General features: G+C 49.3%; 1 long non-coding RNA gene across 9 annotated transcripts; it reads right to left on the minus strand.

The window, feature by feature from the left end:
• Positions 1-1097: 1097 nt before the first annotated feature.
• On the minus strand, positions 1098-16525 carry LOC116596216. 9 transcript variants are annotated; one of them, XR_004288069.1, is made up of 7 exons: positions 15983-16525; positions 11705-13394; positions 9694-10674; positions 9158-9364; positions 7882-8265; positions 7338-7443; positions 4105-6242 (listed from the first exon to the last, which is right to left on the minus strand). It is a non-coding gene; the product is annotated as an uncharacterized LOC116596216 (long non-coding RNA). The 9 variants fall into 9 exon arrangements; XR_004288068.1 differs by lacking the exon at positions 7882-8265 and having other exon boundaries at positions 4107-6242; positions 9694-10231; positions 10520-10674; XR_004288064.1 differs by lacking the exon at positions 7882-8265 and having other exon boundaries at positions 4110-6242; positions 11705-12518; positions 13310-13394.
• Between the last annotated feature and the right edge of the window lie 5794 nt (positions 16526-22319).

Genomic DNA, 22319 nt, shown 5'->3' on the forward strand with positions numbered 1-22319 from the left:
TTACTTCTGTGTAATAAGCCCACGTTCCCAGAAGCCCCAAGAACGTTGATAGAGTTACCTACTGACTTAAGACTTGGGTGTTGGGGGGCGCCTGGGTGGTTCAGTGGGTTAAGCCTCTGCCTTCGCTCAGGCATGATCTCAGGGTCTTGGGATCGAGCCCCGCATCGGGCTCTCTGCTCAGGAGGGAGCCGGCTTCCCCCCCTCTCTCTCTCTGCTTCTCTGCCTACTTGTGATCTCTGTCTGTCAAATAAATAAATAAAATCTTAAAAAATAAAAAAGACATTGGTGTGTCAAAAATAAGCAAGAAGAAAGAAAATTAAAAACTAAAAAAATTCACTGCATATATGAAAACGGACTAATGTCCTTAAAATAGGAAGGACGGACTTCTACAGATCAATAGGAAAGTGAGAAATAACCAAATATGACAACGGACAAAGGACATCATAATGACACAGTTCATAAAAGAGAAGTGGACATGGATAAAGTGCCTGGAAAGTCAACCTCCCTCATCAATAAATGAGTGCGGGTCGGGACAGTGAGTTACATTTTTCAGACTGATAAAAATTACAGTTTGATCAGACATCCCGATGGTCCGGGTTTCTAGAGAAAGCCACTCATACTCCATACCCAGGAATTTAATTGGCTGCCGTGTTTCTGCAGAGCATTGAGAAATTCCAAATACCTTTTTTATGTCTTGGGAGTTTGATTTCTAGAAAGGCATCTGATGACTATCCCTGCCCCGGGGGCAGAAAGGTACATTAAAAAAAGGGAGACCCTCCCTACGGCATTGTTTTATACGAGAAGGGAAAATGTAAATTCCATCTTCGTGAATACGGGATCGTGTAAATACATTTCTTTACGCTTACGTGTATTATGCTATCTATAGAAAGAATGAGGCTGATCTAGCCATACTGACATGGGAGTTTTCTAAAATACACTGATAAAAAACAAAATGGGAAGCAGCGAACCGCGAGTGTTGTGTGACCTGCAGGGTGCACGTTGGCTCGTGTGGTCTGCTTGTCCATACAGCGAACACCCAGAAATGCCTCTGAGGAGTGGGGTGGAGACCGGACAGGAAACAGGATTTATTGTTTTATTTATTATTTATTTCAGACCCTTCTGCAATACTGGAATTACTTTTCAAACCAGCTGGAAATAGGTGCTGAGCGCCATTCTGTACCTAGCACTCTGTCAGGCCCTGCGAGAACAGAGAGGAAGGTCACACGTGCTGACCTTGAGCAGCCCCACAGATAAGACAGGAATATAAACAGACGGGGGGGGGCACCTTTTGGGAGTGACAGAGTGGGCAGGGTCTGCAGGGAGGAAGGGTAGGGGGCTGAAGGGGGAGAAGTCTACCTTTGGAGGAGCCCATGTGTGAGTGAGAGCTGAAGACTCAGTGAGGGCAGGTAGCGGACCCTAGGCTGGGAAGGAGAACGTGCACAAGGGCATAGAGATCTGCCCGCAAGCGGGGTGCTTGGGGGGTACTGTGGCTTGTGACGGCAGGTGGCCATGAGCACGTGAGGAGAGGCATTGCTGTGGAAGGAGGCCAGAGCACATGGGCCTGGGACTTCCTGCAGGCGGTGGTCAGCTGCTCACACCTCAGGAGTTCTGAGTATGGAATCATTTGGGACTGCAGCAAAAATGGAGGCCACTTGGAGGAAGAAGCTTCTGGTAGCTTCTAGAAACTTCTAGGACTATCTGAGCAAGATCCCAAACGCCATCTCCTTTGTTGTTGGTTTTTTAAAATCTTGCTGTGATGGGGAGAGTGTGAAGGGCCGAGCAGAGAGAAGCCAGAAGCTGGGATCAGGTCGTCTCAATCACTCCTTTGTGGAGGATGTGTTTCCGCAACTGACCTGGGCTGCTGTAAGTGAAAATTGTGGAGAGAGTTTGCAGGTGGGTGTGTGGGTAACAGTTCCCCCAGGGGCCTGGCTGTGAACATGGCTGAGGTCCTTCTTCACAGCTGTCCAGGATGTCCAGGGCTGTGTGGCTTCCTGAAGCCACCTCTGTGACCTCTCAGCTGTGGAGGAAGGACGGGGGAAGAAGAGCAGGTGACACATTTGTAAACGTGTGGTTCCTTTTCGTTCATCTCTGCCTGCATTTATATCCAGACTCTCTGAGGGAATCAATTGTGGATGACATCAGCTAGCCCGAGGAGTGTGACTCCTGAGTCATCCTCAAGGGAACGGGGTATTTGGTTAATTGAATTCTATGGCTCCAACTGAGTTACCACAGTGACAAAGGATGACGGATGTGCCAGAGCTGAGAGCATTAAGACATTAAGAGTGAATTCAATGCTCCTGCCCCACGATGGGAATTCAGTCTTGCTGTGGGAGTTCAAGGAACCCCAGCGGTTCACAAGGCCTGACTCATGGGCCTTGTGATGACGGGCATCAGTTTTCATTGCCCAAGATTCTAGACCTAAGAGGTGCTGGAGTTTGGACTGAATCAACAGTTTCATGTATGTCTTGGCTCAAACCCCTTCACTGGCTCCCCGGTTCGGATGGCCAGACTTAGCAAACAGAAATGCAGAATGCCTGGTTCAGTCTGAAGGTCAGATACTAAATGAATAATTGTCTAGTGTCATTATGTCCATGCACGTGTTACTTGCTGTTTATCTGAAACTCAGATTTAACCAAGCATCCTGTATGTCATCTGGTAATCCTATTCCCAATGGCTACAAACTAAAGCCCAAATTCTGGCATCCAGTTTTCCAGGATTTAGCCCCGATCTGACTTTGCAACCTCATTTCCCACACACTGTTCCCTTTCTGGTCTCCAGTTTAGTTTCTAGACAAAGCTTACTACCTCCTATGTGTTGCTTTGCCTTTTGTTTCCTGCCTCTCTAACTTTGCCAACACTCTCCCTTTGTTTTCCATCTTAAAGGTCATGTCTAGTCTGCCATCCCTAATCGCCAATGGGGCAGAACCTCTCTCCTCTTTAAACATTCTTGGTATCCTTTTGAGTGAGCATCTACAATCGTAGAGGACACTTACGGCTTTATCGGCCTGGTACCTCTTCCTTCACCTGGAAAAAAAATCCCTACTTTTGACAATTGTTCCTCTGACTCCAACCACTTGATTCTGACAGGAGTTTCCATACTCTCCTTGACTCCGTCCTCTGGCCACAGATGATTGGCCCAAAAGTGGAAACATGATCCAAGCTGGGCCAATGAGATCCTTCCCTAGGTGATGTTTATAGCTCATCTTGTCAGGCACTCAGCCCAGACCCCACTCCAACATCTGAACTGAGCACTGAGCCAGGAGCCCCTCTGAGGTCAAGGACGTCATCATTTCACCTGTAATGATCTATAGTCCTAGCTGCCCTGTCACCTAAGGACACTCACCCCCATGTGACCCTGGTGATGGAAGAGGATGTAATGGGAAAGGCACTGCCCCAGGAGTCCAGAGGGAGACCTGGGCTCTAGTCAGAGCTTGGCTACTAACTCCCTGCAAGAGCCATCATTGCAACAGTCGGCAAACCCTTCAAGAGCAAGACTGCACCTTACTCTTCGTAGTGTCAGCTACGTAGTGTTAGATAGATGGTAGAGGACGGTGGTGATGATATTGATGGTCACAACGACAGAGCAAGCCACTGCCTCCCTCTGGGACTCCGCTCTCCTGACTATCAAACTGGGGAATTGGATTTGATGAGTCTTAAGAGCACCTCCATTTATTTCAGAGTCTTGTCACCACCAACGCCAGCCCTGGAAGACCCTGATGACCGCCTCACAACACCTACAGGCCACTGACCCACGACTGACATGGCTGTCAAAGACAGAGCCATCTTGGGGCCCCTGGGTGGCTCAGTCTGTTAAGCATCTGCTTTCAGCTCAGGTTACGATCCCAGGGTCCTGGTATCGAGCCCGGCATCGGGCTCCCTGCTCGGCGGGGAGTCGGCTTCTCCCTCTCCCTCTCCCCCTGCCTGCTACTCTGCCTATTTGCGTGCGTTCTCTCTCTCTCTCTCTCTCTCTCTGTCAAATAAATAAATAAATAAAATCTTTAAAAATAAACAAATAAATAAAATAAAACCCGCATATCTCAGCAAAGTTGCACTTCAATTGAACTTCTGCTAAGGCCAGACGTGTAGTGGTGTTTATGTGGCATTTAGTCCTTTAAAAAAAAATAAAAAATGACAGGGCCTGTGAGAAACCCATCAGCCACTTTGTGTCATAGTCAGAGAGTCACTAATGGCTTTGCCCCGCTGGCTATGGCTGCCCAGAGGGTATCGAGAAGGATTAAGAGGTATCGAGGGAGTAATTCTAAGTTGAGACTTCAAATGCCTTTAATATGTCATGGTGAGAAAATGAAAGAGCTTGTACATCTCTGTGCTGACCAGAGGGCTTTGAGACACATTGTCAGGAAGAGCCAGAAATCCCAGGTCAGGGCCAGGAAGCTGAAGTAGGAGCCAGGCTGAGGCTGGGGCGGGGGAGCTGCCTGTGGGAGGGGGCGTTGCCCACAGCAAGTGCAGCAAACGCCAGAAGTCCAGAAAACTTGGGCAGAGGAGGCTCCGAGGCATGAGGAGGGGCTCATGGTTCCTTCTGGAAAATAAGATCATGCAACTGAAGAGTCTTCCGGGCCATCCCAAGAGTCGGGAATGTTCTGTCAGTCGTCCGCTGCCTAAAACGGTTTACTTTGTAAGTAGAGTAAATATCTACTCTTCATTCAAGGAAACAAAGCTGAGAGAGTCGAAGGCAGCAGAGTGTAAACTTGCTGACTGTGGTTTCAAATCTACACATTGTAAGCCGAGAGCCGTCTCCAGGTGGCTGTCTCGTCCTCAGGCTCAAGTCACCAGAACCTGGACGCAGTCCCGCCAGGCACTGCCTCAGCTCCTCTACCCAAGCCTCGGGGTCTCCAGACAGCCCCCGAGAAGGACCTGCCAGTCAGCAAACCAAATCCTCCAATAGGGTCTGGCCCCAGCCCAAGGAAAGCAAACGCAGGCCAGGCATGAGCAAGGACAAGACAGAGGCCATCCCAACAGACTTTGCCCTTCCCAGGCTCCCCTCCAGAGAGGGACGCAGCGGCCACAACATGTATTTTCCCAATCAATTCCTACAGAGGGTCTCGTACTTTGTACCTTGAGAGCGAAGAGGGTAGCTGCAGAAAATCGTCCCCACGCTCTAGAGTGGACGGGTCAGGTGCGTCTCTTTACGCATGTGTGTTTCTGATTACTCAGACACAGGAACATCCACAGAGAACGGCAAGGTCACGCCTTTTGCCTCGTTGTGTCTGAGACGGCAAGATGGGTCCCCGGAGGCTCTACTGGGGCGCCATCCAGGGAAATCTGGCCAGGGTTCTTGTTCTTGCCGAGTCTGCTCTAACCAGCTCAGTCTGAGCCAGTAACGAGGCCACAAAAGGTGCCACTGGTATTTCCATCAGGACGCAGCGGACACAGGCTGCGTTAGGTTGGATTAAACGAATTTTCTTGAATGGGGTCATCCAGCGTCCCTGCCTTCATGCTGATTCATTGTACATCAAATACAAATACTTTATAAAAGATTTTAAAAATTATGAGTGTCTTAATGTGAAAAAATTCAATTTAATTTAGAGGTGGCTCCAGATATAAACGTACATATAAACACACAAGCAGAATAAAAGTATGACCGCAGAGGGAGTCTGGCATGACCAGCCAGGATCACCCCGGTGGGTGTTGCTTAAACCCCCAGTGGGGGGCATTGGGTGCCGTCTCCCAGTTCCAGCCCAGGTCAGTTTTTCTCATCACCGTCTTGGTGTTTGATCCATTCCAGCCCCAAAAAACCATGACGAAACAGGATCTGTTGGTGTCCATGAACTCTACAGAGAGGTCTCCTTCTTTCTGTCTGCCAAGTCCCATCTCAGTGGCCGGGGCTTTATCCGCCGTCCTCCTGCCTGGATGTTTCCATTTGTCCTGCAGGATCTGTGTGTGGATCTGAAGCTGACGTGGGGATGGCTGTTCTCTCCGGGCACTTCCTTCCAGGGGGAACAATTCTGAAAACCTTCCTCTCTACATGTCGGTCACAGCAGCAGGGCCTGGGGGATGTTTTGTAGACTGCCTTTCTTTACGCAGGAAGACAAGTTCTAGAGCTGAATGGAAGACCTCCCTCATCCATGGCTTCTTCTTGTGTTCCCTTGTTGCGCGGTCCGTTAGTGGGAACGGTCAGGGTTCAGCACGGTCCCCGTTCTAGTCCCTCCTCTCTAGGGCTTTGCAATATGGCCATCTCAGGCCCGGATCACCTACGGTATCCTCCCCGTAGTGACCCATTAGTCCCTGCAAAACAGAAGACCCTGATTTAAAGCTCCCTGTGGAAGTCTCGTCCAGAACCCCAAACCCACCAGGGTGTATGTGGAATCCCTTCTCCTCCTCCTCCTCCTCTTCCTTGTTCTTCTTCTTCCTCTTCCTCCTCCTCCTCCTCCGAGAGACAGAGAAAGACAGAGAGTCAGAGAGCAGGGGGACAGGAAGGAGAGGCAGAGGGAGAGAGAGAATCTGGCTCCATGCCCAGTGCAGAGCCTGATGCAGGGCTCGAATCCCATGACCCTGAGATCATGATCTGGGCCAAAATCAAGACTTGGATGCTTAACCGACTGAGTCACTCAGACACCCCATGGAGTCCCTTCTTTTTCACTCAGATGAGCCATTTGTACCCAAGTAAAATTTGTGTAAATTGAAATTTTAACAGCAACCCTGCAAATAATCTATTATTTTCAATTTAGTGTACTTTGTTGTACAATTGCTTAATACCTCTATATTTTAAGTTTTGTGATTTGTGTTTTTCTAAGAGTGTGTGGTTTTAAAGAAGAAACTATCTCTGGAGACAAGGTTTCACTAAACAGTAATCAAGATAGAAAGGGTTAACGGCAGAAAAATTAAGTAACAGAAGAGCATTGCGTCTTGTCCCCTGGAAGCAAGACCAGGTCCCAGCTGGAGGAGGCAGCCTCAGTCTGAGGGCAAGGGAATGAGAGCTGGAGCAAATGTATGCGTGAGAGAAGAGGTACACTCCCAGACAGAGAGTGGGGGCCTGCGGGACCTGCCAACAACCCGAGTCACATAGACAACATGAATGAGGTGGCCTGTCCATGGCCTGAGGGGCCTGTCCTCAGCCTGGGCCTGTCCTTTACGGTGGGAATGTATCCTGGTCAAATTTCCTCCATGGTTCTTTGGTCTTGAATTCTCTGAGCCACTTTGGGTCCCTGGCTAGAGACTGTTTACTCATCAGTGCACTTCTGTTGGGATGCAAAGTGCCCCATGAGCATTGTTAAATGGAGTTCCTCCAGCTTGTCCAATAATTTTCTCTCTTGCTGGGTCACATCCCTGAGGACACACATGGCCATCCTAAGGCCCACACTTTGTCTTTATAGGTCTTACCTCCAGACCAAATTGTCCATTGCTACTGCTGTTTCGGGACTTCAGCAAGTTCCTTTTCCCGGGGAGGCAGCTTCTAAGGTCTGTTCAGCAACTATTTCCTGGATGCCTATAATCGAATGCAAGGGCGTGGGACACCTGCTACAAAGGCACACACCAGTAGCAGGTACACTTCCTGCCCTAAACATCCTAGAATATTACAAAAACAAGACGGGTGCTGTATTTTGTTGCAGAGATCTTCCCCGGGCAAGCTGACCACAGCCCACACAAAGCCCCCAGCAGACATGATATCGACATGGTCATCACATTCGGTGTCTGATCTCAGGCAAACACCTGAGACTGGTTCACACGACCAAGCTCCTGAGACTGGCAGATTAGCTGGTCACCCGTGTGTGAGCTAAAGACCCAAAGACGGCTGTCTAGCATCCCAGAATGTTTGGATCAACTCGCCAGCACCCCTGAGGGTGTCTACATAGGAGGCAGATGCCAGAGGAAGGTGGAGGAGTGAGAGACTAGGCCAATGTCATCAGCAATGTTTGTCACACACCTTCATTTCCGCTGCAAGGCAGGCTGTCGTGAGGACGCTGAGCTCATGTCACCTGGTCAGGGCCAAAGACACACTGCCTGTGATGGCCTCTCTCACCCCTGCTTTTCTATAGTCCGTGTTCACTTCCTCTGAAACATTTTTTTTTTTATTTCATCCATTAATTCCACTGAATGGATTACAGTCAAGTCATGAAATCATGCTCGTCCTGTTCCTTTCCTGAGAGAGGTTCTGCCTAGGAGATGATTCTGTCTTTCAATCGCTGCTTTAACCAGCTTGACTCTGGGACTCTGACATGCTTCCCTGTCACAAATAACCACCTTCACGGTACAGACTCCATTGTGCCAACTCAATGAAGCAGGCTGGGTTAAGTGTCCAGCAGGAGAGCTATGGAAGGACAGAAGGGAGAGGGTCACCAAGACGCTCTGAAGACCATCACGGAGGAGATGGTATTGGCTGAGGGCTTTGGGAAATGTTGCGATTTCAAAAGGCAGAAGGGGGGAGGATGTTTAGATGAGCAGAGACTTGGAAGAAAGCAAGCAAAAAGTGTTGGTGGTATTGCTAAAGAGACAGTTATAAAGGAGAGTCTGGGGAGATGGAGGTATGGAGGGGCGGGGCCCCAGGAGTTGGTTCCAAGGCAAGGAGAAGCCGTTGAAGGGTTTTGTACGGGACAGTGACACGATCAAAGTAGAACTTTAAGAAAATGAAGTCAGCAATGGGAGAGGAAAAGCCCAGTTTTAGACAGACTGAGCGCCAAATAAAGGATTCCCAAAATAGAATTATGGTGTTTTCACAAGTACAAAGACCTTTGCCCGGAGGGAGTTTAGAATTTGTTACAAATGGAACCAAAAAATGGGTAATAAAGTAATACTGAGATTCTATATCCAAAAATAATCTCTGGCAGCAGGAAATTGTTTTGCAAGTCAGGCTGTTATCTAAGGAAAAGATTTTCCAAATTCCTTTATTCCTTTGGTGTATCAAATATGGGAGCTTGGAGTTCTCCCCCGTGGTCTACAGAGTTCCCATGAGGCTTGTAGGAGAGATCTAGTTCATCACTGAAGTTTAGCTGGAGGGTCAGTGAGACACATATGAGGTAAGGGAAGGACAGGAAAAGTCCACCCTTTCCCTGGTTTCATGGATGGAAGAAAGAGAGGGAAGATAGTGAGGAGAAAAAGCACATGACATGGGATTCCCAAAATCCACTACCCAAGCTCAGACATGGACAGGGAAAGAGAGCACCCAACCAGTTTAAGGTGATATCAAAGTCAGAAGGCCTTACCTAAGGAGGTTGTCGGGACAGGAGGACAAGAACCGTGGCAGAACTTGAGGAGGGAAGCCAGGCATGGCAGGGTGCCAAACAGGGCAAACAGTCAGGGATCTGCAGTCAGGGTGCCCGGCCGAACCCGTGCCAAGTAGGCAGAAGCCAGGTAGCAAGTTCCATTAGCTTCAGACTTCGGCAAGCAGGAGGAGTCCAGGTAGACCAAACCTATAAGCCAGGGACAGAGAGGAGAGGACACCATCACTGGGCACCCCAAGTCCCCACTGTGGCTAGAAACAAAGGTACAGTCTTCTCCATACACCCATACACCATCTCAGAGCCCGAGAGGCAAAAGGATAAGAGTCTTATCAATTGACCATCTTTATCCAAATGGAAGTTCCCTAACAGGTCCAGTTAAATGGACAGATCAGACCATGTTTAAACAGGATTCAGTAGTAAATTAATTGTTGCCATTAATCAGCAAGTGGAGGGTGGAGGAGAGAGGGTACCAGGAGGAAGACCATATTAATTATGGAAAATCTAAAAATTGCACTTACTTTTCTCTGCACGTCTTAGTGAGTGATACTGAGTTACATTTTCCACCTCTCAAGTCATGGATGAAACAGGAGAGGTAGCCGCTATGGGGCTGACTAGAACTTCGAGACAGAGACAGAGAGCTTACATACAGCCAGTAGATGACGGAGGGCCACCTCTTGGAAATGCCCTCTGACTGGATCTAGCAAACCCCGTGACCTTGACTTTAGTGATCCTGTGCGTGTAGTTGTTTCTACAAAAGCCACTGTTAATTGAAGCCTCTGCCTGTCCAGCCTATGTGAAGTGGGCTTCCATGTGGCAAATTCCCAACAGCGACTAGCACTTGGCAATAATCAGATTACCGCCTGGAGGGCCAACTGTACGTATTGCAATGCCTCGTCTGTCAAAGAAACAAGGCCATAAGCTGGGGGCAGCTCAGCACTTCACAGCCTGTGTTATTTTGAAGTTCTTATGTCAAGAAGACAGCATCTATTTTTCTCCTGTAGAAGTCAGGTCTGTTGGCTGGTGGGTTCAGAGGCAGGATGAGTGCTGGATCATGGTCTCAAGAGAAACGGAAGTGGACAAATTAGAAATAAGCCTGTTTCCAGCCAAGAGCGCAGCGTTCTCCTCCCAGACTGAGGACAATTCACACAAATATGATCAGGGATGGGGCACTGGATGAGGAGACTCGCATTGTAAAATCTGGCAGGAGAAGGGTGAAGGAGTCCTAGCAGCAAAGAAACATTGCACAGGGTTTAGCAAGGGGCCACTTGCTAGAGTCTTGGGAATCAACTTTTCTGAAGGCAGAGAGAGAGAGAGGCAGGTGTCCACATTACCAGCACCTCTGACTTGCATTTGTTCCCTCCACTTTGCAACTGGATCCTTCTTGGTGTAGCACACGGGGATGCTGGTCAGGTTTTGGGTACTGTAACATCATTCCTCAAGGAGTTCTTGTTTTGCCTGTAAGTATGTATCTCAGAATCCTTGCTGCATTTCTTAAGTTCCTTTCAGGAAAAAGTGTTTATAAATAAAAATCACCTATAATCCCAACCCCAAATAATTCTTTTCTATTTTGCACATTAGTTCCCATACACACAATTCTCTTAAACACTTCTTTCTTTTTTTTTTTTTTCTCTTAAACACTTCTAATCAAGTACGGATACAAGTTAGCCTGCTCCTTTGCTTTTCATTAGCATATATCAAAAGCATCTTCCCACATTTTCATAAGAACTGTTAGTAATGGCTACAAATGACTTCACTCTGTGGCATTCCATTGTTTACATGATTTCTGTTTTAGAGCAGAAATGATCTATGTCAGGGCACCTGGGTGGCTCAGTTGTTAAGCATCTGCCTTTGGTTCAGGTCATGATCCCAGGGTCCTGGGATGGAGTCCTGAGTTGGCTCCCTGCTCAATGGGGAGCCTGCTTCTGCCTCTCCATCTGGCCCTCCCCCTGCTTGTGTTCCCTCTCTTGCTATCTCTCTCTCTCTCTCTGTCAAATAAATAAATAAAACCTTAAAAAAAGAAAAAAGAAATGACCTATGTCCTGTCTATTATCTGGCCTCCATGATACTCAGCCACTGTTGTTCCTCGACAAGTATCTGTCAGGAAGTCTTGGTCAATAATCAATAATCAATAGTATGACAGCATCAGTGTTTATTTTGGCCTCCATCAGCCTGCCACCTCATCCCACTGGTGCTCCTGCTTATTGATCTGGGAATCTCCTCCCTCAGTGTTTCCCACCATGGACATGGAGACACCAGTGGCCCACAGACCCAGCTTCCCACAAGGGGGCACAGACAGTGACTGGGCCCCTCAGCGGCCCACCCAGATGCTGCCAAAGGAACAGGGCCCACAGAGAACCATCTGGTAGCAAGAGGTACCAACTGCCCCAGGACACAAACCTTTCATTCCAGAGCAAGCTGCACCGTCCCGAGCTCACAAGTGGCCATGCCAGTGTCCCAAGTCCATAGCACGGTCTTGGCCATGACTGTGGTCATTGCCCAGAGCTGCTCCTTCCTGATCCTCAAACTCACCTGTCAGGTCTGAAAACCTCTCGATAGACTGTTGAAAAGTGTCTTGTCTCCTTCGCTTAGGCTGAGTCTGCTCCTGTTGTTCGCAACTAAGCACCCTGTCTGGTTTGATCTCCTTCCTTTATTCCTATCAAAACCTGTCCGAGGAAATATTGAAAATCTATCCCCACTGAGACAGGAAAATATCCCCGTTTGTTCATACAAGCTTTTACTATTGACAGTATTCTTTTTTTCATAATGCACTCTCATTTCATTTATTAAGTTAAAGTGTTCTAACACATAGTTTTATTATACCCAACTTAAAGGGAAGAAAAATCAAGCCCGTAGTGGTTCAGCGACTGCCCAGGGTCACACAGTGAACCATCAGATCGTCTAACTCAAAATCCCATGCTATCTTCACTACGGAGCTACCTTCTACCTTACCGTGTTCCATTTCAGGCATTTTGCACAGGGAGGGGGTGGATACTTGGGGCTAATGAGTGGAATAAGAAGGGGGAAGGCTTTTCAGAAGGAAAAACGATTCTAAGTAGGGAGTGATCTGTACCACCCAAGGGGAAAGAGGTCTTGTGTGCACATGCACACGCACGCGTGCATACACGCACTCACATGCCCACACTCATGCCCTCGCCCAGCCACCGTAGTCCCCCCTCTGCTTTTCCATTACAAGGTGCTAAGCCTCCCATGAACTGGTTAACAGCCAGCCAGCTGAGCAAAACACACCTTGGATGAGCTTCTATTTTTGTGATACCAAGTGTTCCGTCCACGAGGACTTGAAAACACACAGACCCCCAGCAGAAATGACTCATGCACGAAGGCTCTGTGGAGGGGAGGGGAACCAAATGCTGCTGCTTTGAGAGACACATGAGGGGGGCCGGACACGTCACCTCCTGTTGAACGGAAAGCGTGCTACCTAAAAGCAGAAAACATCTATCAGCAGTGGAAGAGCTTAGCTATAAATGCAGGGGGAGTCCGTCCAGAATGGTTGCAAGGTAAGATTAGAGGAAGGCTCTTGAAGCTTCCCGCTGGATCCCTGATATTCTAAGGCACAAATACTAGCAGGACCCCATCGGACACGCTGCCGGGGGCAGTAAGGGACAACAGAAAGCACACTGCAGCACCTGAGACGCCAAACTACCAAAAAGAGAAAAAGAAAAGGAACCTAAATCTGGCCAACCCTCTAGAGTCACCAGAGGAAGGGCTTGAGACGAGGGTTTGGGGCAGAGGGTTTCACTTGGGAGATGGTCCCTGGAAGAAGTGAGGGAATGAGGAAAGTGAAACCTGAGGGAACAGGAAACAAAGCAGTTGGTCACCCTTTATTAATACATTAATAACAAGACCAATCAGGGATGGTTACCCCTGGGTGACTGGGCTCGGTCCGGCTGGGGACCCTCTGAAGAACCATCTAGAACAGGGCCCACAGAAGGTGGGGAAGCTGGGGAATGTATCTGTCCCTGGTGAAGGGTTCCCGGGAGTTAGTCCTCCTTGTTTCAACATGGGGCCACAACTTTTGTCATTGAAGCTACTCTGAAACAAGGCAGGCCCACACCAGGAGGCCCAGGGCGGCACAGACATCTGGCAACCTGGGACGGGGGACCTGCCAAATGTTACCATGCAGGTGCAACCGGCCAAATCCGAACCATGGAAAATATCCACGGGAACCATGACCCGGCTTCTCCTACCAAAAAAACGGCATCTAAAAAAAAAAGGGAGAGAGAGAAACTTAGAGATGAAAACAGACATAGAGACATACCAATCCAGTGTCACATGCACTCTTTTAAGGGTCCTAATTTGAACAAAACAGCTGTAAAAAGAATCTTTTCAGATAGTTGAGGAAAACTGCATCTGGCCCAAGTATTAAGATGATATTAAGAAGGACACCTGAGTGGCTCATTTTGTTGGGTGTCTGCCCTCGACTCAGGTCATGATCATGGGGTCCTAGGATAGAGTCCTGCATCGGGCTCCTTACTCAGAGGGGAGTCTGCTTCTCCCTCTGCCCCTCCTCCCACATAAGCACATGTGTGTGCTCTCTCTTTCTCTCTCTCATAAATAAATAAAGTATTTTTTAATCCTGTCCTATTAGAAGTCTATACTGAAGTCTTAAAATTTCATGATGACTAAGATTTGCTTTAAACTACTCCAGAAAAAAAACAAAACTGTTACTGCGTATGTCGACGAAACAAGAAGAGCAAAATGATCATTGCACAAAGGGGGTGATAGATTTTGGTGGTCCATATGCAATTTTCTCTACTTGTATGTAGAGAAAATGTCTATAAACAAAAGTGAACTTGGAAAGAAAGGCAGAAAGCGGTAATAGACTCAGGCAAGCAATGATCCCTCCACTGCTTTTCTACTGGGCAGCTGTTCTGTCCAAAAATGACGGAACAAATCTCTACCTTGTGTGAGTTTAAGAAAGGGAAGGGTGCCTGGGTGGCTCAGTGGGTTAAGCCGCTGCCTTTGGCTCAGGTCATGATCTCAGGGTCCTGGGATTGAGTCCCGCATCGGGCTCTCTGCTCAGCAGGGAGTCTGCTTCCTCCTCTCTCTCTCTGCCTGCCTCTCTGCCTACTTGTGATCTCTCTCTGTCAAATAAATAAATAAAATCTTCAAAAAAAAAAAAAGAAAGGGAAGCATTCAGAGGCACCCGGGTGGCTCAGTCGGTTAAGCGCCCAACTCTCAGTTTCATCTCAGGTTATGATCACAGGGTTGTGGGATCGAGCCCCGTGTCTGGCTCTGCACTCAGTGGGGAGTCTGCTTGAGACCCTCTCTCTTCCTCTGCGCCTCCCCCTACTCACAGGCTCTCTCTCTCTCTCTCTCTCTTTAAAATAAAAATCAGTAAATTTTTATAAAAGAAAGTAAAGTACTCAAACGTCACATGGGCATTCAGTAGTTAAGTGACAATACCAGACAACGATAGACAGTCCCTTCACATTTGTGATTCATTAACTTCTCTAGGAGTAACTGTGCAATAAGAAACATATATGTATATTGTCCCCGGTTCCTGACACAGAGCTACTAAATCCCTTGGGATTTCCTGCGCGAGGGGAGCATCTCTTGTTCTGATGAGACGACTCTCCCTGGGCTCCACGGTGGCTTCGGAAACGGTCTGGTCACCAGGAAGAACCAAACCATGATTAGAAGTGTGGAACTTTCGGCCCCAGCCCCCATCCTTCGTGGAGGAAAGAGGCGCTAGGATTGAGTTAATAATGGATCATTCCTACATGATGAAGCAGCCATAAAAATCCCTACATGATGCAGGTCAGAGAGCTTCCCGTTTGGGGAACACACCCTCATGTGGGAGGGCAGAATGTCCCAAGGCCACAGGGACAGAAGCCTCTGCACTTGGGGCCCTTCTGGACCTTGCCCTGTGCACCCCTTCGCCTGGATGTTCACCTGTGTCCTTCCTTATCTAGTAGACTGGCGAGTGGTGTGTGTAATATTTCCTCGAGTTCTGCGAGCCATGAGAACGGATTATTGAACCTGCGGGCGGGTATGGGAACCCTCAGCTTGTAGCAATATTAGACAGAAGTACAGGCGAAGCTGGGGCTCCGCTCCTTGCTGTTGGCATCGGAAGTGAAGGCGGTCTTGTGGCACCCGCCCTTCGTCTCTGCGATCTGCACTAACCACAGGGAGTCGGTGTCCAAACGGAATTAACTGTAGGAACCCAGATGGTGCCGAGTGTTGGGAGAATTAGTTAGTGGGGGGTGAAAACCCACACATTTTGCACCAGAAGTGTAGGTGTGAGTGTGAGTAGAAGAAACAGGGGTTTTTCTTGTAGTAGCGCTGACAGTAAATGCTAGAGGAAAGCCAGGCTGAGAAAGAGAGAAAAGGCGTGGGACCTCGTGCCTTCCCCCAGTCAGGACCTGTGACTTAGTTGCCCATATTGAAACCTCCCTTCTAAATCCACGTTTTAAAAAGATCCCAACCTATTTCTGATTTTTAATTTGATTTGATTTGATTTTCTGTGCATTCTGTTAGCTGATATACTCAAGTGGTGTTGTTTAATGTCTTTAGATCTCCTGGGAAAAGCAGAACTGGGTGGTGGTCAGAGGTTGAGAAGAGAGACAGGAGATGATGGGGAAACTGGAAGTGGGTAGCTTGGTCGGAGTTCCACAGGGTTCATTCGGGACGGGGCCCACACCTACTGAGAAAGGAGGGACCAGGCTTGCAGGGTGGGGTGAGAGTCCTGTTAGGTTGTATCTCTGTAGGCCACAGACTGAAAGGGAATTCAGCACCACTAAATTCCACCCAATGGCTTTGAGACCTGCTATGTGTTTGGCCACTTACCGTATCTGGGGGCATGAAGTCGAAGAAAGCACCATCTTTGGTTGGGTTCTTTGACTGTAAGAGGTGGAAGGGCCCTCCGACTGGGTACCTCACAGTGTTGACAGAAGAGCTGAAGAGCCAGCTTCTCTGAGGAGAAAACCCAAGGAGCGAGAGGACAGGCTCTTCAAAACCTGGTTCCAGACATTTCCATCTTTTTGTCATCAAGGACCAAGGAAGGACAAGGCCCTTTGATCACAGTTCCACCCAACAAAACCCAGAGGCCGTCTCAGAGGAGGAAACAGAGGCAGAACCGGCAAACAGCAAGGTCTGGCTCACATCCTAACACACAGGGCCTGCCTTCACGGAGCTTGACCCAGTGCGGAGTTGGATGCGCAGAGGAAAATGGCGCTGGGTAACGTGTGGGCAGTGTCAGGAAGGAGCCCAGGGCCCGCACCAGGGGAAGGCGATCAGCAGTGTGCTTCCTGGCGGATGTGTTCCACTCCAATAAAAAAGTCTTGAAAAGGGAAAGGTCTGAGCACCCCTTGGCTGTTGTGTCTCTGGTTTCTGGAGGGTGTGGGGCTCTGAGCAGGGGTGAGGGGGCAGCTGAGCATGGGGTTGGTGAGGGGGTGCTGGGGTGTGCGGGTGTGAGCCTTGCTTCACATCGCTCATGGAGGCTGTGGTTTCTGTTTACAGTCAGCTGTAGGTGAACTGGGGTCAGGCCTGCGGTTCTCACTTCAAAGTCTGAGATAATCTGCAAATGGTTTTCTCCCTGGTTTCCTTTCCCAGCAGTAGTTAACCAAAAAAATATAAAATAAAAAATTTTTTTGCAGGAAGGGGGGGGTCAAAACTTGATCATTGATTTTGCTTTGTTTTAGAAGTTTCTAAACAATGTTTAGAATCATGCAGCAGATCCCAGCCCACCGAGGGGGCTGCCAGTTGTGTCTGTAGGGCCCGGTGGCAGGAAGCATTGTGAGATGAAAGAGGAAAGTGGGTAGAGGAGGGAGGAGGGAAGGAAGAAAACGAAGAGGAGAGAAAAAGCCAAGGAGGAAGGGCAGGTGACTGTCAACCCCCACTTCCGGTCAGGTAGGTTCAGCTGGAGCTGTGCCTGCCCACCCCCACCCCTTGGGAGGGCTGGGGTCAGCTGGGCTGTCCTGGGCCCATTACCCCCCCTACCCTGTGCACCCACTTACTTGCAGGCTCTTTGAAAGCCTGGCTCTTGATGGAATCCGCAGCTTCTCAGCTAAAGCTGCCCAGGAATGGGGCCCCAGGGAAAGGGCAGTGTACACAGATGACTAGGGGAGACTGAGGCAGCTCAGACTTGGAGCTGGGGTCCAAGGACAGTGTCTCTGGAAGTTGCTGGCCCGATCCAGTCGGTGGCCACTGTGCTGCCAGTAGGAGGACACACTTCTGAACTCATCCCGGGACTTGCTCACCTCATTCTGGAGCCAAGGGAGAACAGATACATGATGAGTAGAGCAAGGACCAGACGCCATTTTAATTAACAAAGCACTTTCGTATTCATTCTTTGGTCAGTTCACTGGGACTTGTATTTCCCCATTTCACATATGCACCAACTGAGGCTCCGAGAGACTTGCTCAGGGTCCATCACAGCATCACACAGGGAGCGTCGTCCTCTAGTTGTACAGACCACACGCTTTAAGGGCCAAAGCCCAGGCTGTGTCTCCCATACCTTCTCTCCCAGCCCAGGAAGAGGGACGCTCCCGTGCCAACTTTAGCAGAGAATTAGGTGAGGGACCCAGGGTCACACAACGAATGAGTGACAGACTCCGGATTCACCACCAGCTCTGTGTCTACTTGATTTATTGGGAGGTTTCCTCCCATGCAGATAGAACACCCTATTTAGATAACAATACAAATAATCTGCATGAAAAGTCTGTTCTGTTCTGCTCTTGTGCTAACTCCCTAGTCTGTAGAGCTCCAGAAAACAAAGCGTTTCACAGACATCCAATGCAAGCAATGAGAATGTCCCCATTGTCTTTTCAGTGACGTGCTCCTAAGAGGAAAACTGATGGGCCAACAAAGATTGGCCCCAAGCACAGAATCTATATGAAAGAACAAAGGTTTAAAAAAAAAAAAAAAAGGCTTTGTAAGCAGAATGCAAAATGGTATGCTCAGTGTGAGTACCACTGAGTGTAAAAAGTGCACGCATACAGACAAAGGCTGGAAGGGAAATGCAAAGATTGAATCAGTTCTATGGTAAAGAGATGGTATGCTTTTCCTTCCTTAAAAATATATGCAATGTTTTTATCCTACTGGTGCAATAGCAAAAAGACTGCTATCGTGCGTGGAGATTCATCATGTGAAATACGAAAGATCTTCATGCGGTGCTATAAAACCCAAGAAACAGCCACTGGAGTTCCTGGAAGGACTGATGCTAGGTTGACCACATTTGACCTTGACCAGTCCCAGTGATGGTCACCATAGAGATAGACAGGAAGAGAGAGGGGAGGGAGCTGCCTTTCCACCCAGCCGGTTTGCTGATTGCCTGTTAGCGTAACATTCTGAATGCAGACTGTTCCCCATGTATCCATTTCCGTAGCGCTTCATGGCCAGGTCAGAATCAACTCATTGCTGTCAAGTGCACCTACTGTGTACTGAGCCCCGGAGAGGTGCAGACAATATAGGACAGGATCTCTGCCTTGTGAGAGCTCACACCCAATTCAATTCTCTGTAGTTTTTGGAGCCCGTGGAGGGGGACCTGTGTGGTCATCGTATACCCCTTCCTCCCACAGCTGATCTCTCCCTCGTCCCCAAGCAGAAGCCCTCCAGAGTTCGAGGCTGTCTCTCTGCATCTGTTGTGTCGAACTTTCAGACAATGCCAGGCACATGGTAGACACTCGGTATGTATTTATTAAACAAATCTCAGCTAACACCTGCCCACTGGAGGCATGACCTAGGCAAATCTCCCGAACCCGTGCATCATTCTCAATACAGCTAAGTTATGAAGCGGGCGCCAGGGTGGTTCGGTTGGTTAAGCAACTGCCTTCAACTCAGGTCATGATCCCAGAGTGCTGGGATGGAGTCCGCATTGGGCTCCCTGCTCAGCGGGGAGTCTGCTTCTTCCTCTGACATTCTCCCCTCTCGTGAGCTCTCTCACTCTCTCAAAAAAAAGGAAAAGAAAAGAAAAAAAAGGTTACGAAGCCACCAGGGGCAGCTAGTGTATTATCCATGTGCAGCCAGGTCTGGCATGGTAAATTGCTATCTGCGGGGCTCAGCCAAGGCCCACAGAGTTGACTCAACTTGAGTCAACCTTGGAGGGGGCGCAGCTCCTCAGTGGGCTTCTGCAAACCTGTCCTACCTCCTCAGCCCCTTACAGATTACCCAGTCACTGTTCAAAGAACCCCTTGCTAGGGCTGTGCCCAGAATCCGAGTGGCCTCCGGCTTGCCTCCCTTTCCCTGATCCCATGTTTGGTCTCAGAACTTGTCTCCCTTCTGGGTGGACCACAGAGTGATGGAGGCCTGGCTCCGGGCGCCAAGGAAGAGCCACCCTCCCAGGATATAGTAGGTGGCATCTGGCCATCTGGGAACCTTTTTCAGAGGGAGACGTTGATTATTTAATCTGGTCTCCTAGAAGACAAACAAAACATTTTAGAGCCAAATTACTTCAAAATTAAAAAAATAACAGAGTGCAGAAAGTACCTCCTAATCCCTCTCCAAATGGTGCTGAGTAATTCCCCAGGTTTTTCTTTTGTTCTGCTACTGGATACAGAGAACTATCAGGGAATGGAGTGGATATATTTTATCCGTATCTGTGGACTATAACACCGGCTTCTGGAGAATAAGCATTGTGTATTATTTGCTACATTCTTGGCACAGGACCTAAAGCTGGCCACAGCCAGAACCACAGTGCTTAGTGTTTGCTGAGGTTTGAGCATCCACAGTGAAATCTGCATGTGCAGAGCAGAAGGGGAAGGGAAGGGTGGTCGGATGGGTGGATGGATGGATGGATGGATCATGAGTGAACAGGTACGGATGGACAGAGAGGTGGATGGTGGGCGGAAAGGTGCATGGATGGATGAATGGATGGCTGGCGGGGGGTGGGTGCAAAGGTAAATGGATAGTAAGGCACATCCAGAAACAGAAGCACAAATTGGGAAACTGGAGAGAGTGTAATCAAGAGCTATTTACAAAGAGGTGGACAAGTGTTTAGGGAAATCAACAAGATAGGGACGCAGTTCCAGGGCAAAGGGGAAACGTAATCACCAGAACCCAGGAAGAGTAGCTGACAGGAGAGGAAGCTGTGGCTGCCAGTCGCGGAGAGCAGTGAGATTGGGGAGAAGGCAAGATCTTGATTTCAGCTCCTGCTGAGGTACGACATGTTGAATTATATCCCCCAGAAGGAGCTATTGAAATCCTGACCCCAGTACCTCAGAATGTGACCTTCTTTGGAAATAGAGTCCCTGCAGATGTAATTAATTAAAGTGGGGTCGTACTGGAGTAGAAAAGCTCCTTAACCAATAGGGCTAGAATCCTGGTAAGAGAGGAAAATGCCGCGTGAAGACAAAGACACAGAGGGAGAGGATCATTTCCACCGAATGATGCACTACAAGCCAAGGAGCATCTAGTGGCAAAACAAACAAAACAAAACCTAAAAATCAAATAGCACCTGGGGAATGACTCAGCACCAGGGGCCTGGCCATTTGAGAGACAAAGAAGTTTAGATTTGGAAAGAAGGAGTAGCTGTCTCAAGTCACCCAGCCTGTAGTGGCAAAGCCAACGCCAGAAGATCCTGCTGCATCCACAGTCTACACCCAGTGCTCCCCCAGCGTGGGGCCCCGGGGCCCGGGCCAGGTGTGGGAAGACGGCATGCTCTCTCTGCGGCACGCCACCGACAGCCCGTCCAGCTGAGTCTCTAGTCCCCGCTGGAGCCAGCACGAGAGGGAATCGAGTGTGTCTTTGAGTTCCAGCTCCCAGTCAGGACTAGCCACAACTCAAGGGTTGAGTAGCCACATGTGGTTCGTGGTTACCATAGTAGACAGCACTGGTCTACACCTATTTCAAAAATAGAGGCCCAGAAAAGACAGGTAAACTTTCACAGTCACACAGCAAGTAGAGCTGAGATATGCGCTTTGTCTATGTGACCCCAGACCAGGGCATCGCCCACCACCCTGCACAAGCAGGACACCTCAGGGTGCACACCCACAACCGGTCCCGAGCATCCCACACTGGCTGGGCAGAGGTGCTTCCCACTGCCTACCAGGTCAGGAGATGGCTCTTGAGATGGGGTGGGGGGCCCAGAGGAAGGAACCAGGGGCAGAAGTTGCAGTCCCACACCTGGGCTGCAGGGAGGAATGGTATTAAAGCATCCCAGGAGTATTTAAGGAATGAAGCTCTCAGCCAGAGACCGCCCCGCCCCCCCAGGAAAGGCCTCCGCAGACCCTCAGCCCAAGCGCTGGCCCCTACCTCCCGCTTACTTCTGTCCCTGCAAACCCGACTTGGTTGCAGGGCCTGGCGCCTTCCAGGAAAAACCAGGAGCACACAGCTTCGAATCTCCCATATTTGCTGTCTCTGCAAACCAGCAAGGCCGCTGTCAGCAGAGAATGCCGATGGGGAGGATGGCAGGGGAGGGCGACTTTGGGAAAGAGCTGGCAGGGGCCTGAGAGCACAGCCACAGGTCATGACGTCAGTTTGGGACCCAGGAGAGGCCCCACACCATGCAGGTGGACCGCGTGCAGGCCAGCAACAGACAAGCCAGCCTCCAAAGTGGGCCTCTAAGGGAATCTGGAAGGAGGCTCTTGCAAGCCCAAAGATGCTGATGAAATGGACGTCTGTTCAACAAGTCATGGACTTCAGATTCCTGAACCTCAGATGAGAGTCTGGATTTCTTTGCCCTGAATGTCATTTCATGGCCCTTTTCGATTCCTAAAGAAATAAGAAGCAGTTTCAGCCTTGAGGGGCTTGCTTTGTCCACCAACTATAAGGCACTGGGAAATCTGGAGATCTAGCTACCAGTCTTGGTTCTGCCACTAAGCCATCGGGAGCTCTCTGATGTCGCACTCCCTAGTTGGAGTTCAGTTTCCTCATCTGTAGAATGGGTCTCGACTGTGTGGCGTCTCAGACATCCCCAGGAATTAGCGGCAGAGGTCAATGAGGACGGAGAAGGTCAGAAGACAAGCAGCTTGCATACAGAAGGAGCTCAGTAAATGACAGCGAGCTGAATGAGTGCGGCATGTAACTCACAGATCTCTCTGCAAACATGAAATCTGTTGACGGTCTGTCTGGCTCTCCCTCCCGCCTCGGTCTCCAGCCCTGCTCCTCATCTCCCTGCCCCGGATGTGAGGCCCCCACCCGTTCATGCTTTCCCGGGCCCACTGTGTTCCCACATATGATTCTGTGA

The sequence above is a fragment of the Mustela erminea genome, chromosome 7 (genome assembly GCF_009829155.1).
Source record: "Mustela erminea isolate mMusErm1 chromosome 7, mMusErm1.Pri, whole genome shotgun sequence".
Taxonomy (NCBI): Eukaryota; Metazoa; Chordata; class Mammalia; order Carnivora; family Mustelidae; genus Mustela; species Mustela erminea.